The sequence below is a fragment of the Ictalurus furcatus genome, chromosome 27, assembly GCF_023375685.1.
Source record: "Ictalurus furcatus strain D&B chromosome 27, Billie_1.0, whole genome shotgun sequence".
NCBI lineage: Eukaryota > Metazoa > Chordata > Actinopteri > Siluriformes > Ictaluridae > Ictalurus > Ictalurus furcatus.
In genome coordinates, this window is record NC_071281.1 from 11,554,608 (window position 1) to 11,567,547 (window position 12,940).

Sequence of the window (12,940 nt, forward strand, 5' to 3'; positions counted from 1 at the left end):
GTGTCTCTGCTCTGGCAGAACCTGTGTATGAGTCTAATCCCATCGGCTGCCAGTGACCCGTCCCGCTGCACTGTGATGGTATCAGCCTGCACACAAACTGCCTCTAATTGAAAAAAGTCCTGCACCATGTCTAAACCTCTCCTCGCAACTGCAGCGCATGTTGTGTGTGCACGGTGAATCGGATTCCTAAGAGGCTTAGGAGCATGCATGCTTGTCATGTGTGTGTGTGTGTGTGTGTGTGTGTGTGCATGTGAGTATGTGTTACAGTTAAAAGAGAGAGGTGGAGTAGATTATGATTGGACAGAGCCTAGAAAAGGAAGGTATTAAGCACCTTTATGGGGTTTTAATTACATAAAGTCCACCTCTGTAGCAGCACACTATAAATACATCAGCGTTCCCCTGTGGCAGTGTAGTTAGCATGGCCTAAAGCAACTCATACCTCAGTGCAAAGGGAAGAATACACACTCTCACAAGCGTGTAGTCTCTCGCTCTCCCTCGAACATGCACATAAAGCCATACTATACTACCGTACAATTAGGACAAGGGATTTCGGTCTAATTCCACTGCAAAAATGATATTTAAAAAAAAGAAGGAGCTGGGGAAAAAATCAAATTTGGAGAGAGAGAGAGAGAGAGAGAGAGAGAGAGAGAGAGAGAGAGAGAAAGTCACAGGGGAATATGAGATGAATCCAGGTCTTAGGGGTGTTCCAGCAAGTAAAATAAGGTTGAACCTCAATAGGATCAACATTCAGGGCAAAACGGCAATAAAAGTAGAAATGTGACAGAGAAAATGATCTTTAATTAGTACAAACAGCACTAAAAGCAAGTTCAAAGATAATTGTTTTTGGAGGGGTGTGTGCTTTGAATGAGAGGATTCCCAGGGTGACCAGTTTGTATAGAGACAGAGAAAGAGAGAGATGAAGAACTGAAAAGGAATAAGAGAGTTAAAGGGTTTTGCTGAAAGAGGGAGGGAGAGAGACTCTGCTGGACTGTGACTGAGAGATGGGGTAAGCAGAAAGTCAGAGAAGGTGAGATCATACTTGGGATTTAAAAAGTAAATTAATAAAAAGTTTTTTTTAAAAAGAGAGGGGTACAGCGAAGGGGACAAAGACACCCTACCGAATGTGTACCGATCCATCATAAGACCAGGCGTGGAAAAAAACAACAAGTGTCCACAACGCCCTTATCCCCTCACAAAGTCCCTTCACAAAGGCCTCTATTGTTGCTGCTGTCTTTCCCAATACTCTGGCCTTTGATAAATTCTGCTTGCTAAAGAAAAAGCAGCACAATACATTGCAGGAGGGGGGGATAAAATACATTATGAATTATGTTTTTATATATATATATATATATATATATATATATATATATATATATATATATATATATATAATGAGATATTCAAGCCTGAGCTTGTCAGAATGACCGAGAGTGGATGGTGTATATACTTTCACTCAAGTGAGTTTAAGTTTTAAAAACCATCTCAGGTCAGTGTCTATTTTTGGCCAATTTTGATGCCAAGGTTAAGTATATAAAATGAAAATCAATCAAATGAATAATAAAGGCCCCAATCTCAAATAAATGTTGTTTTATATCTTCTCTCTCCAGCACAGATAGGTTTGATGACACACATAAACCTGTTGTTGAATGACCAGATATCTGATTGGTGTAGGAACTGAATTACAAAACACATGGTTGGTAGAAAGGTCTTGTTTGAAATCTGTGCAGCTGTTGTTTATGGTCCAACCAACATCTACCTTGAAAACTGAACAAGGAATAAATAAAAGTGCCAAGCTTTATGGGTTGCTGGTTTACAGTCTAAACAAAACATTTTTAAACTTCTAAACTGTGAAGCTACAAATGGATCTGTAATCATGATTCCCACCACCCCCACCTCCAACACCACCACCCCCACCCCCACCCCATTAAGCTATGGATCTCTGTCTACTAAATTATTAAGCAATATGTAAGACATGATCTTTCCTGCCGCAGTCCACTCTTAAGGGTTAAATGTCGCATCTGAAGAATGAGCAATAAAGAAAACATAATTCAATTCTGCATAAAATATTCGTATTCAATGGACATTTCCACCTGTATAACACACGATATTTTTCTCCACATTTTCCTGTCTTTATCTAGGATGATGTCATTCTTGGCATGTATGTAACGTAAGCTTAATTGTGTTTGAACGGACACCGGTGAAACCTAAAAATACACACAATAGCACAGAGATGAGCAGAGCTTGTCTTTCAGCTCTGAATGTTTTCTCTACACATGGAAATAACACAGGAATGAAACGGAAAACTGAATCAAACCCTATTGTCCTCAAAAATCTGCCACTATATTTAGCCCTTAAGACAAATCTTAATCTTGTGTACGTGTTTGTGTGTGTTGTGTGTAGGGAAGGTGGGGAGGGGGTTGTGTGATGGGATCTCTGAATGAGCATGTATAAAAAGAGAAATAAAACAGAAAAACAGTTCAACCGTGCAGTTTTTGCAATTAGAAAATACACAAAAATAATTATTCCACAGCCCACTTGGGCGACACATCCTGAGTCAACGATGCATGGATCACGTGTTTAATAAAAAGGTTAATCAGTTGCTAATCAGAGGATTATTAACTTGATATTTTCTTTACAAAACCATTAATATTATGCCATAAATATTTAATGGTGATGGGTTGTTTTTTTTAGGGTGCGGAAGAGGGGAAAGGATCGCTAGAATGAGCAATACGCAGGCTAATGTGCATTAATCATGCTTTGTTAAAGTCAAATAAATTCATTCATGTTTATTAATACAACCTCGGAGACAGCAATACTCTTTACATTATTTAGAAAGTTATTAATCAAGTATTTGTCAGCAGTGATACCGAAAGCCTGGAGAGGTTACAGGCGACCTAATACGGTCTGTAGGCCCAGACCCTCGGGCCACAGTTCATTAAGATTTAAGAGGTAGGATAAACACGCTATGGGACATCGGTGCCTTTGGGACTTGCAGGACTAAAGGAGACCTGGAGTTGGAGTTCTGGCCAGAGATTTTCTGTCCTTCTCTTAACAAATTACCCTGATGATTTGCTAATCAAAGCAAAACAAATATTGCTTTTCGTTCGCTCCATTTATTTCAACGAACATACCATGCTCCCAAAATATTCGTTCCCAGTTCAAATGTAATTAAATTGTGCCTTTAGTAAAAACATGCAGCGGTACTCCAATTAGTTCTGTTTTTGTCATTCAAAAAAGCCGAGAAAAAAAAAAAAATCATATTGGACTCAGGCACACCCAAGGCACACACACAAACTCGGAGTGTGTGCGTTTTGAAACTACATTTCTATTGACTTGCTTTGGAGACAGCGTTTGAACAATACACATCTTTAGTGTGTGACTATGACGGTATATCTGAAGAGTTAAACAGAACGGTATGAAAGTCTACTCGGTAAACTCGGAAAGTCAATTTTTACAGTTTTTTTTTTTTTTTTTTAATGTGCACCAATTATAATCAGTGCTACACATGAAGGGAATGTTAATGGTGTTATCCCTGTTGAGAGTTTCATTTAATCCGAGATTAAATTCAACATGTATCTAGAAAATGTCTCCGATTTGTTGTGACAAAAGCGTGATATTGAGTTAAGAAAAAAACTGAGCATTAGATCAAATGTCAGTTATATATATTTTTTTAAATTAGGCGTAATAACATGTAATAAAAACGTAATCCACCAAGAGAGAATTTGTCGTTCATTACTACTTTCTTTATCCTGTGTTTCTGTTTCTCTGCCTCTGTTTCTCCTTGCCATTCATTGTAGACATCACAAAGAAATTAAATTGCATTAGCAAGTCTCTTAACGCTGCACTTGAGGAGCCGTCACTGAATTGACTAACTAAATTGCTTATTTTCAGTCAAACTCAGGTTGTGCTTTTATTGAATAAGTGGATGGATTTCTCGCTATATGCCATCCATCTACCTGTCGATGTATCCATTCATTTCTTCAACGATTTGGCACTGGGCCTATACTGGATATGCATATTGCGTATATATGGCTGTAATGGAGGATCAATTAAGAGTGTGCCGGCGGAAACTCATAAACCTGTGTGCCTGGGGCCAGTGTTAAATAAATGTTGAATAAAATGCTTGATCCTTACTGCGGTCAGTCTGCGTCTCGACATCCTAATGTCTTGGAGAGCCGAAGTTGAGGGTCTGCTGCGACCCCAGAGACAGCGTTTTCGGTGAGAAAATTCATCAGGACAAACAAAAATAGTAGTGGCGACGTGATACGATCGTGCATGGCATTTCAACCACCTTTGCTTCTCATTGTCTCCGAGAAAAAGCCTCGGCGAAAGAAGAAAGAACAGAAAGGCGAAGCAGAGCACGAGCGAGTGAAGGAGGCTGAATATGAAAGAGTGCGAAAAAGCAGAGTGGAGCTCCGTTTTGCATCGGGTTTAAGCACTGATTTCATCATCGGGCTAAAACACATAACTTTAAAAGCGAAATCAAATATTAAAAATGACAGGCGGTATAAGTGTGGTGACTGAGTCGGGGTCACGGAGGGAGGAGGCGCGGGCGGCTTGTCAGCCACTATCTGTCAGAGTGAATTAGAAACAATCAGGGCCGAGTGAAAGGGAAGGTGATTGTTATTAAGCAGCGGGGCTGCGAGCAAGCTCCCCCAGATGTGGCCATGCATATAAAAGAACAGGAAGCCAGCAGTTTAATTCAGGAAGCGCTGGCGAACATGGCCTGCACAAAGGAGGAAGGAGGGGGGAGTGGGAGAAAAAGGCCCTTTGTCGCTAATAAGCTGGAAGTTACTTTGATAACAGGCAAGGGTTAGGCTCGGGAATAAAAGCGCTTCTTTCGCAGGGGTTTTTTCCCCTTTACTTTCCTCAATTCTTATTTCACACCAGCCAGTCAATATCTGTAGAGGAAAAATAATAGGAGTAGCGAAATCGGCAGTGATATGTAGATAAGTTGACCTTAACATGGAAGGGCCGAAGAGACAAGCGGGCCCATATATATCAATTACGCAGATGCTGTCACACACAGATGATGGGGAAGACGATTGGGGACGGACACGTCCTCCCTTAGGTCCCTTAACAATCTCTGTCATTCTCTCTCTCTCTCTCTCTCTCTCTCTCTCTCTCTCTCTCTCTCTTTCTCACAACCAAACCTGGTACCTGTCAGGGGCATTAGAAGCTCCTCGAAAGCAGACACGGAGGCCATCAGGGGAGAAAGGAGTGAGCGAGCGAGCGAGTGAGTGAGTGAGAGAGAGGAAGGGGATGAGTACAATATGTTTTTCAAAGGGAACGAAGGCTTGATTTAAATGATAAGGAGAGACGCTAATACATTCGGATATGGCCTCAAAGGCACATCCAGTCTGACACTTCGGCAGTCCCGCCATGTGAAACTGCATCCCCATTCTCAGACTCTTCCACACACATAAAGAAAGAGCCGAGGACTTTATTACATGTACAAACATCCATCCATCCATCCATCCATCTTCTATACTGCTTATCCTTCCTTCAGGGTTGCAGGGAACCTGGAGCCTATCCCAGGGAGCATCGGGCACAAGGCGGGGTACACCCTGGACAGGGTGCCAATCTATCGCAGGATGTACAAACATATTGACAGTAATCACACACACTGAATTAAAACACATCAGACAAGCATACCCCGGTATACACACGCAAACACACACCGACACATTGCTGTCAAATTCTCCACTCAAATCCAGATGAGAAGCCGACACTTCAGAACAGAGTGTTCTCTGTGTTAGGGAGTTGATGTAAAACACGCTATCAGTGTTTGAATACTTGTGGTCTCCTAGGTGTCTGTGGAGGTCTCATGAGAGTTTCAAGTCCCATAATTTCTTCTGTCCATCTGCCTGTCTGTCTAAAACACAAGCGCTGCTAACATCAGTCTTGAAACGTGACGGGAAAAAAAATAATAATAATAATATTGAAGCATCTTTTCTATTTTCTATTCTAGCCTTTTTGGCAGTAGTGCTTTGATTTCCATTTTCGTTTGTAGTTAGAGATATGTGTGGAAATTATCCATGCCTTGAGAATTTTTTTTTTTTTTCATGGTAATAGCTGTAACTGTTAAATAAAAGCCTTTTTTTCCCCTGCTTTGGAGATTGTAAAGCATACTCACATGCTCACCAGAGCATCTCTACTTTCTGCCTTTAAGGATGATGTGCAGAGCTGTGACTGGAAGGCTATGGTGTTAAACATGCTATCGCTAAATGTTACCCAAGGGGATAACAGTGTATGTATATATATAACAACCGAGAAGTGGAGAGAGGGAGGTGAGGGGGAGTGGGGAAGAGTGAGCCAATGAGAGGTGTACTGGGAGAAGGATGAGACAGAGGATGGAGAGATGGAGAGAGGAAGGATGACAGAGAGAGAGTGAGACAGAGAGATCAGAAGATTGATATATAAAGTAGTTGATAAGTGTTAGAGAGGAAGAGAGAGAGAGAGAGAGAGACAGAGAGAGTTGTCTCCTCTCAGGACATGTCTTAGATTTCAGTGTGATTAGATAGTGAGGGATAGGGAGATGTTCTGAGGGAGCATTAGTAATTAATCACTGGAGAAGCTGGGATTTCCATTCACACTGTCTGGCCTAGTGTAGTTCTCTCTCTCTCTCTCTCTCTCTCTCTCTCTCTCTGTCTCTCTCTCTCTCTCTCTGTCTCTCTCTCTCTCTGTCTCTCTCTCTGCCTCTCTCGCGCTCTCTGTCTCTCTCTCTCTCTCTCTGTCTCTCTCTCTCACACACATACACAGAAATAAACCTCTATACAAAAACACTTAAAAAATTTGTAAAAAAAAAAAAAAAAAGGAAAAAAAGAAAAAATCTTAACCAGAGGCTTATGCAGTGAATCATATCCTTTTGTGCCAAGTGCTAATTATTACCGTGCCATAATGAGCTTCAGTCTCCGAGCATTAACACGTATCATTACTGAAGGAAGGGCTGACCATAAAAAAAGAATGGCCTTGACGTTACCACTCTCCCACCACCCCTGCTGGAATCTTCCACCCTGATTTTATTTATTTATTTATTTATTTCCCTCACCCACCCTTTCACTATGAATAAATTTAGTCTGTCCCGGACATGAAAATGTCAAATACCTAAAATACACCTAGGCTAAATAGCGTATTAATTTTTAATGCTCGCTCATCCTATGCTGCTATTCTCATATCTGCCCCTGTCTGCCAACAGCTGTTGCAGCCTCCCTCTCTGGGAATTTATCATCCATCTAAAAGAGTAAGAGAGTATTGTTCCCGAAAAAAAAAAAAAAAAAAAAGGAGGGGGATATTTTATTCGTGGATTTTTTTTTTATTACAAATTGACACCTACATAATGAAACAAAAGATTGGATTTTTAAATCTAATTTCCCTTTATTTAGTTTTATTTTACATAAACATCCTCTCTGTGTATCAATGATAGAAACAGATAAATAGATAACAGTTAAAAATTCATAGGAATGTGAGATCGAGTTGGAGCACTAGGGCTTAGCTGAAAGATTAAAGAGTGTATGGGGAGGCTGGTAATTTATTCCAAGATTTTATGTGTCATTTATATGTACTGTTTTAGTAACCATGTGACGGATAAAGATTATTTGGTGAGCACTGAATGTGCCGGGCTAAAGCGATGTGAGTGAGGGATCAGTGCTTGGGATGAGTCAGTGTTAATCATAGAGTGATCACTGCTCAGAGATGTGTCGCTTGATACGATCATGTGACTTTGTCTTGTTTCATAGATCCTGGTCTGTGTTAACTGTAAATATGTGCAGTATGTTAATACTGATGTGAGGTCAGTGTGAGGTGAGGTGACGTGAACCTTTACCTGATCACTCTAACTGCATACTGGTCTGGGGCCTGTCAGGATGAAGACACCGTGGCTCCACCCACGCCACCAAGTGTGTACAGCACTTTGCGATGACCAGCGGGATGTCTTTACTCTGAGAGTGATATAGAGACAGGAAGAGGAGGAGGAAGGTGGAGAACAGAGAGAGAGAGAGAGAGCGAGAGAGAGAGAGAAAGAGAAACAGAGTGAGGGGTTGATGTCAAGCCAAATGTAACAAATTCACTGAATCACGGCAGTGGCGCAGAGGTCAAGGAAAAGCAGCCAAAAAAGGTTAAAGATGAAATCAAAGCCGTGCCTCAGAGCAGCGCTGAAAATCTATCCGTGCGAGGCAAGGCCACCGCTGACGCGCGCACCAGACAAGAAGCTAAATACTGCATGCCACTCTGGGATCTTTCATTTTCAGCCGATCAATAAGAGCTTATATTTATCAGGATTCCAAGCAGCTGCCACATCTGACAACCTCCACTTCATTTTCTCACTCCTCCCTCTTTCTCTCTCTCTCGATCGCTCCCTCAACCCTTTCTCTCTCTCCTCCCTCCCTCTCTATCAATTTCTCCTCCCTCTCCAGCACGGCTTCACACTAAACCGGGACCCTATCGACTGTAAATGTGAATAGAAGGGGCCTTTGGTTCGATTTGAACAGCCACACGCGCCATCTTGCCCCCCTCTGAAGCCTGGGTTAAAGAAGCGTGCATTTTGTCATTAGCCCGTTGGCTCGGGCCCACGCTCTCACTCCTTTTGTTTCATGCCACACCATCGACGCCTGCCAAAAAAAAAAAAAAGACCCTGTAAACCATGTATACTGTACCACTTTATTCCTTCAAAAATAGAAATGTGTTTGCGGAGAAGAAAAAAGGCACAGACTAGACACTCCAGTTTCGAGAAATGCAGAGCAGCAGAAGGATTTGCTAAGAGGGAGGAAGGCTGAGTTAAAATAGCTCGATCTCTAATCATTTGCACGACAATATTTGCTGTGAGGCATTCTAAATAGATTATTGCTGGTCCATCTGTGTCATCATTGATTTATAAGGCATTAAGCTGCTTTCCAAAGGCAGGCCTTCCTTTGCTGCTAGAGTAGGAGGATTCTTGTCCAAATCAGGGCCAGCTGAACAAGCCTGCGTGTTGAAGAGGACTCAATGCCGAGAGCGCGCGGCCGAGAGGAAATAAAAATAGAACGCCACTATCCGGTTTGGAGTTGCCGCAAGAAGCAGTAAGAAATCCAATTTTTTCTTTCTCTTATATTCTGCGATACAAAGAGATAGGGAGGAGGAAAAGGAAGTGCCAAACACAAAACGTGTACACGCACAAACCCAAGCACACACTCACACACACCCCAAACAAGGAACATCATTAACATATGAATACTATATGCAAATGGTTAGAGGAGAGCAGATGTTGGTGCATTTAATTGACCTATATGTGAATTGCATCCAAACCTTTTAGATAGAGCGCACTGAATTCACAACTATTACAGTGGCCATGACACACTGGCTTTCTTAGCTGCTACAGTGAGAGAGAGAGAGAGAGAGAGAGAGAGAGAGAGAAAGAGAAAGAAAGTGAGAGACCTTCCAGTTGATAGTTGTGTCAGTCTGTCATAGCTGCTGCAATACCCAAACACGGTGCTGTCCTGTCCCCACCCTGCGCCCGCTGACACCCGCCGTGCGTCTCTTATGGATGACATCACTGCGTCACAGTGGAAATCGATCACTTAATGGCCTTCGGGGAGCATGGTCGTAGCTGACAGGTTACGTGCCCCAGCCTCAGCTGCGCCGTCTTTCTCCATCTCGATAGTTCAGCCGCTTTCCTCTTTTCTCTTTCTACTTTTATTCACTGCTTGCTTCTTTAACAGCTACGCTTGCACGGTACAGCCAAGAGAAGCACACGCTATTTTAATCTGCCCTCTTTTCTCCCCTGTCGCTCCCTTGATTATTTTTTTTTCCTTTCTGCTTGGGAATGTCATTAAATTGTATTAAATAGCCTTTTGTCCACAGGGCAAGGACCGCCCGATATATGATAATACATTAATGCCCTGGTGCTCCAGCCACTGAGCTGAAACGTGCTTTAAGATCACAGGCTGAGAAGCACACACTTGGAATTCTATTGTGCAATATGTGTGTGTGTGTGTGTGTGTGTATATATATATATATATATATATATATATATATATATATATATACGAGCTCATATATCTGTATACATATATATCTGTGTGTGTGAGTACATGTGTGCAAGAGCATATGAGAGGTGGAGAGCGTGAGAGTGGCTTCGCTAACAACTGTGACACATACTAATAGAAACATACCTAATAAATTACAAGCTTTCAGGGTCTGGCAAGCTGACATTTTCTCTGTGAGCGGGACAATTTCATATCTGCGGCACGGGCAACCAAATTGCATCACATGGAGATGCCAGCGGATTAGCATAAAAATTAACACTTAAATTTCAGCTTATTGTCAACCCGCTCTTCTGCTCCTTCAGCCAGACCAACAATCAATTCCTCTTAGAAATCTGATTATCTTCCATGATGCTTATTATCCTAGTCATGTCCCCTCGCCGCCTTTCTCAGACTGCTGGACTATTTGTTTAAATGGAATTAAGAAACTGATAAATCTATAGGTGTCTCTTAGACGCACATGCACCCCCTCCCCCACCACCACCACCAGCACCATCACCGCTTTTCTCTTTCTTTCCTACAAAACCTTCTATTCTCTCTCTCTCCCTCTGCCTCTTCGCCTTTGTCCTAGCCTTCATCAACAGTTGCTGATTAAAAATGCTAATTAATATGCCATAAAGCCTCTAGAAGTAGTTTACATTTAGATGGTCTATTATTCACCCATGTATTCACTGTGGCCAGCTATATAATGGAAGTGCGTAAATGCACTACCGTTAAAACTATAACTCCGTGCAAGAAATAGGGAAACATATTATATCAATTATCTCAGGACTATAAACATCAAAAAAAAATTGCCTCTTTTTTTTTATTCCTTTTGAGTGAGTCATGAGGAACACCAACAGCTGTATATATATAAAGTCTGTATATACAGTATAAAGAAATGTTAAAGTTCACATTTACTTCAATATCATGATCACACCCCTGCTTGTGAAAGAATCTGCAACTGTCATCATGGTTACCATGGTTACGTGACATGATCATTTTGGGTCAAGAGCCCTTGTGCTATCTTTGACAAAATTACCAAATATTCAAAGCATAACTTAAAGCTCTTGTCCTTTTAGTTTTTTGGGGTTGTTTTTTTTTCCCCTCCTCTCGCATTATATTTTCAAAAAGCTTCAATTCTGTTGTAGTGAAATATTTGTCAATACAGTCCTATTGAAAACATCACCCAAGTATGTAGCGAGACACAGCGCTCGCTTTGGGTGGCTTTCCACGCACTGAGAGTGGAGCTCCTTTTTGTTTAGACAAATGGTATTTCATCGCATCCAGATGTCTTTAAGCACAGTTCATCCACCATGCGCACACTCCAAGATGTACAAAAAAATGTATACAAACATTTATTCAAAGCTGCATGCCTCCACTCATATTTAAGGGGTTGTCATGGTTGCCTTGACTCTAACCACTTCCATGCTTTTTTCTCTTTTTTCTTTCTTTTTTTTTTTAAGTGTAATGTTAAACAGAGGCACTGTAACCTGACTGGTGTTCATGATCAGGCCAGTGAATGGGTGAATGATTTTCCAGGACACAGACTGGAGTTGAGGACGTGTGTTTTACGCGTGCCTCATGGAAACGTGTTGTGATGTGGCAGATCGGGCTAGAGCGTGGAACGTGACGTCACTGAAATTCGATAGCTGGAATTTGTTGACCTGGGGTTAAGATGATTTAGAACATGATCAGGATTGAAGGTCTGAGTACAGTCTTATAGTTTTTTTATTATTATTATTATTATGGCTAGAAAAATGGCCCACCCAGCAGTGAAAACTGAAGTCCCTGCTCGTGTTAAAATAATCCATTTCTCTTCATCTGAACAAAATAACCTTACTCACTTAAATCCGTATATGCGAGAGCCCTGGCCATGCATCTACATCTGTGAGGCTCCTTGCTTTACATGAGCATATTACTCTTTACTCTGCTCATGCTCTAAGAATAATAAACGTGTGCTTAGCTGGCCTATTTTCGCATGCTGATGCCACACAATGGTGAAGGGAAAAATTCAAGTCTTTAAATTCTGAGTAAACATTGCACTCTTTGTTGACTGTAGAAGCCTTTTTCACCCTCCCTCCTTTCCACATTTCTTTTTAGCCTTCTTCTCTCTATGTCTCTCTGAGCTTGTTGTGTTTTTTCTCCAAACAATACATCCTCTTGCACATCTGAGGAACACACCTCACTGCCATTTTATAGGTTAAGCTCCCTAGTATGGAGAGTCATATTTTATAATGCTGGTTTGTTTTTATGAGCGAGTGTAATTAACGCTGCATGTCCTATCTCTCAGCCATCGATGCCAAGGCCTTTATTTAAACAACTATGTTGTGAAATGTTTGTGTTCTCAGCATTTGCTTGGCCACACACAGATTATTATTTCATACTTCTCTGGGACGTTTTGAAACGTTTACGCTTTCAACTGGTTATTGTTTTTGATTAGGACTTTTTTTTGGATGAATCACAAGGTTTGGGGGAGGGGAGAGGGGGTGAAGACATGTTTAGGAAGGAACGAGTGTGAACCTGAAGGACCAACTTAGGCCAAGTCTGTGCTCACTGCTTGATTTATGAAGCCAAGGTTAAACTATTTATGTCCGAACGGTTTGAGTTGTTTAATTTCTCTGCTTGTCTGCTTGGGGCCTTCGTTTTTTCGTTTTTTTTTCTGGTTCTCCTTTTTTGGGGTTGCAGTTCTACATTAGTGCATCTGCTCCCTATACTTACTGCAAGAGAGACTGAAGACTTCAGATGCAACGGCTTTCACATTACAAACAAGAGGCACAAATAACACTATTACAGAAGAAACCTATGAACTAAATAAACGCAATCTAGCTTTTAGCTCGTTGCTGAATCTACCTGGAGAATGTTTTCTGTCGTTTCCTTGTAAAGACAAGAGTAAATGTGAGTTATGTCCATGACGGCAAGACTTTGAGACTGATCAGATG

The 12,940-nt window shown here is 41.4% G+C and overlaps 1 protein-coding gene across 4 annotated transcripts in view; it reads right to left on the bottom strand.

Moving 5' to 3' along the window:
• The window catches only part of znf536 (zinc finger protein 536), a 180,527-nt gene that overhangs the window by 112,050 nt on the left and 55,537 nt on the right, over positions 1-12,940 (bottom strand). For all 4 annotated transcript variants that reach the window (XM_053617295.1, XM_053617294.1, XM_053617299.1 and 1 more), the window contains one exon: positions 7,826-7,940. The gene's annotated coding sequence lies outside the window, so the exon portion shown is untranslated. The remainder of the gene's footprint in view (positions 1-7,825; positions 7,941-12,940) is intronic.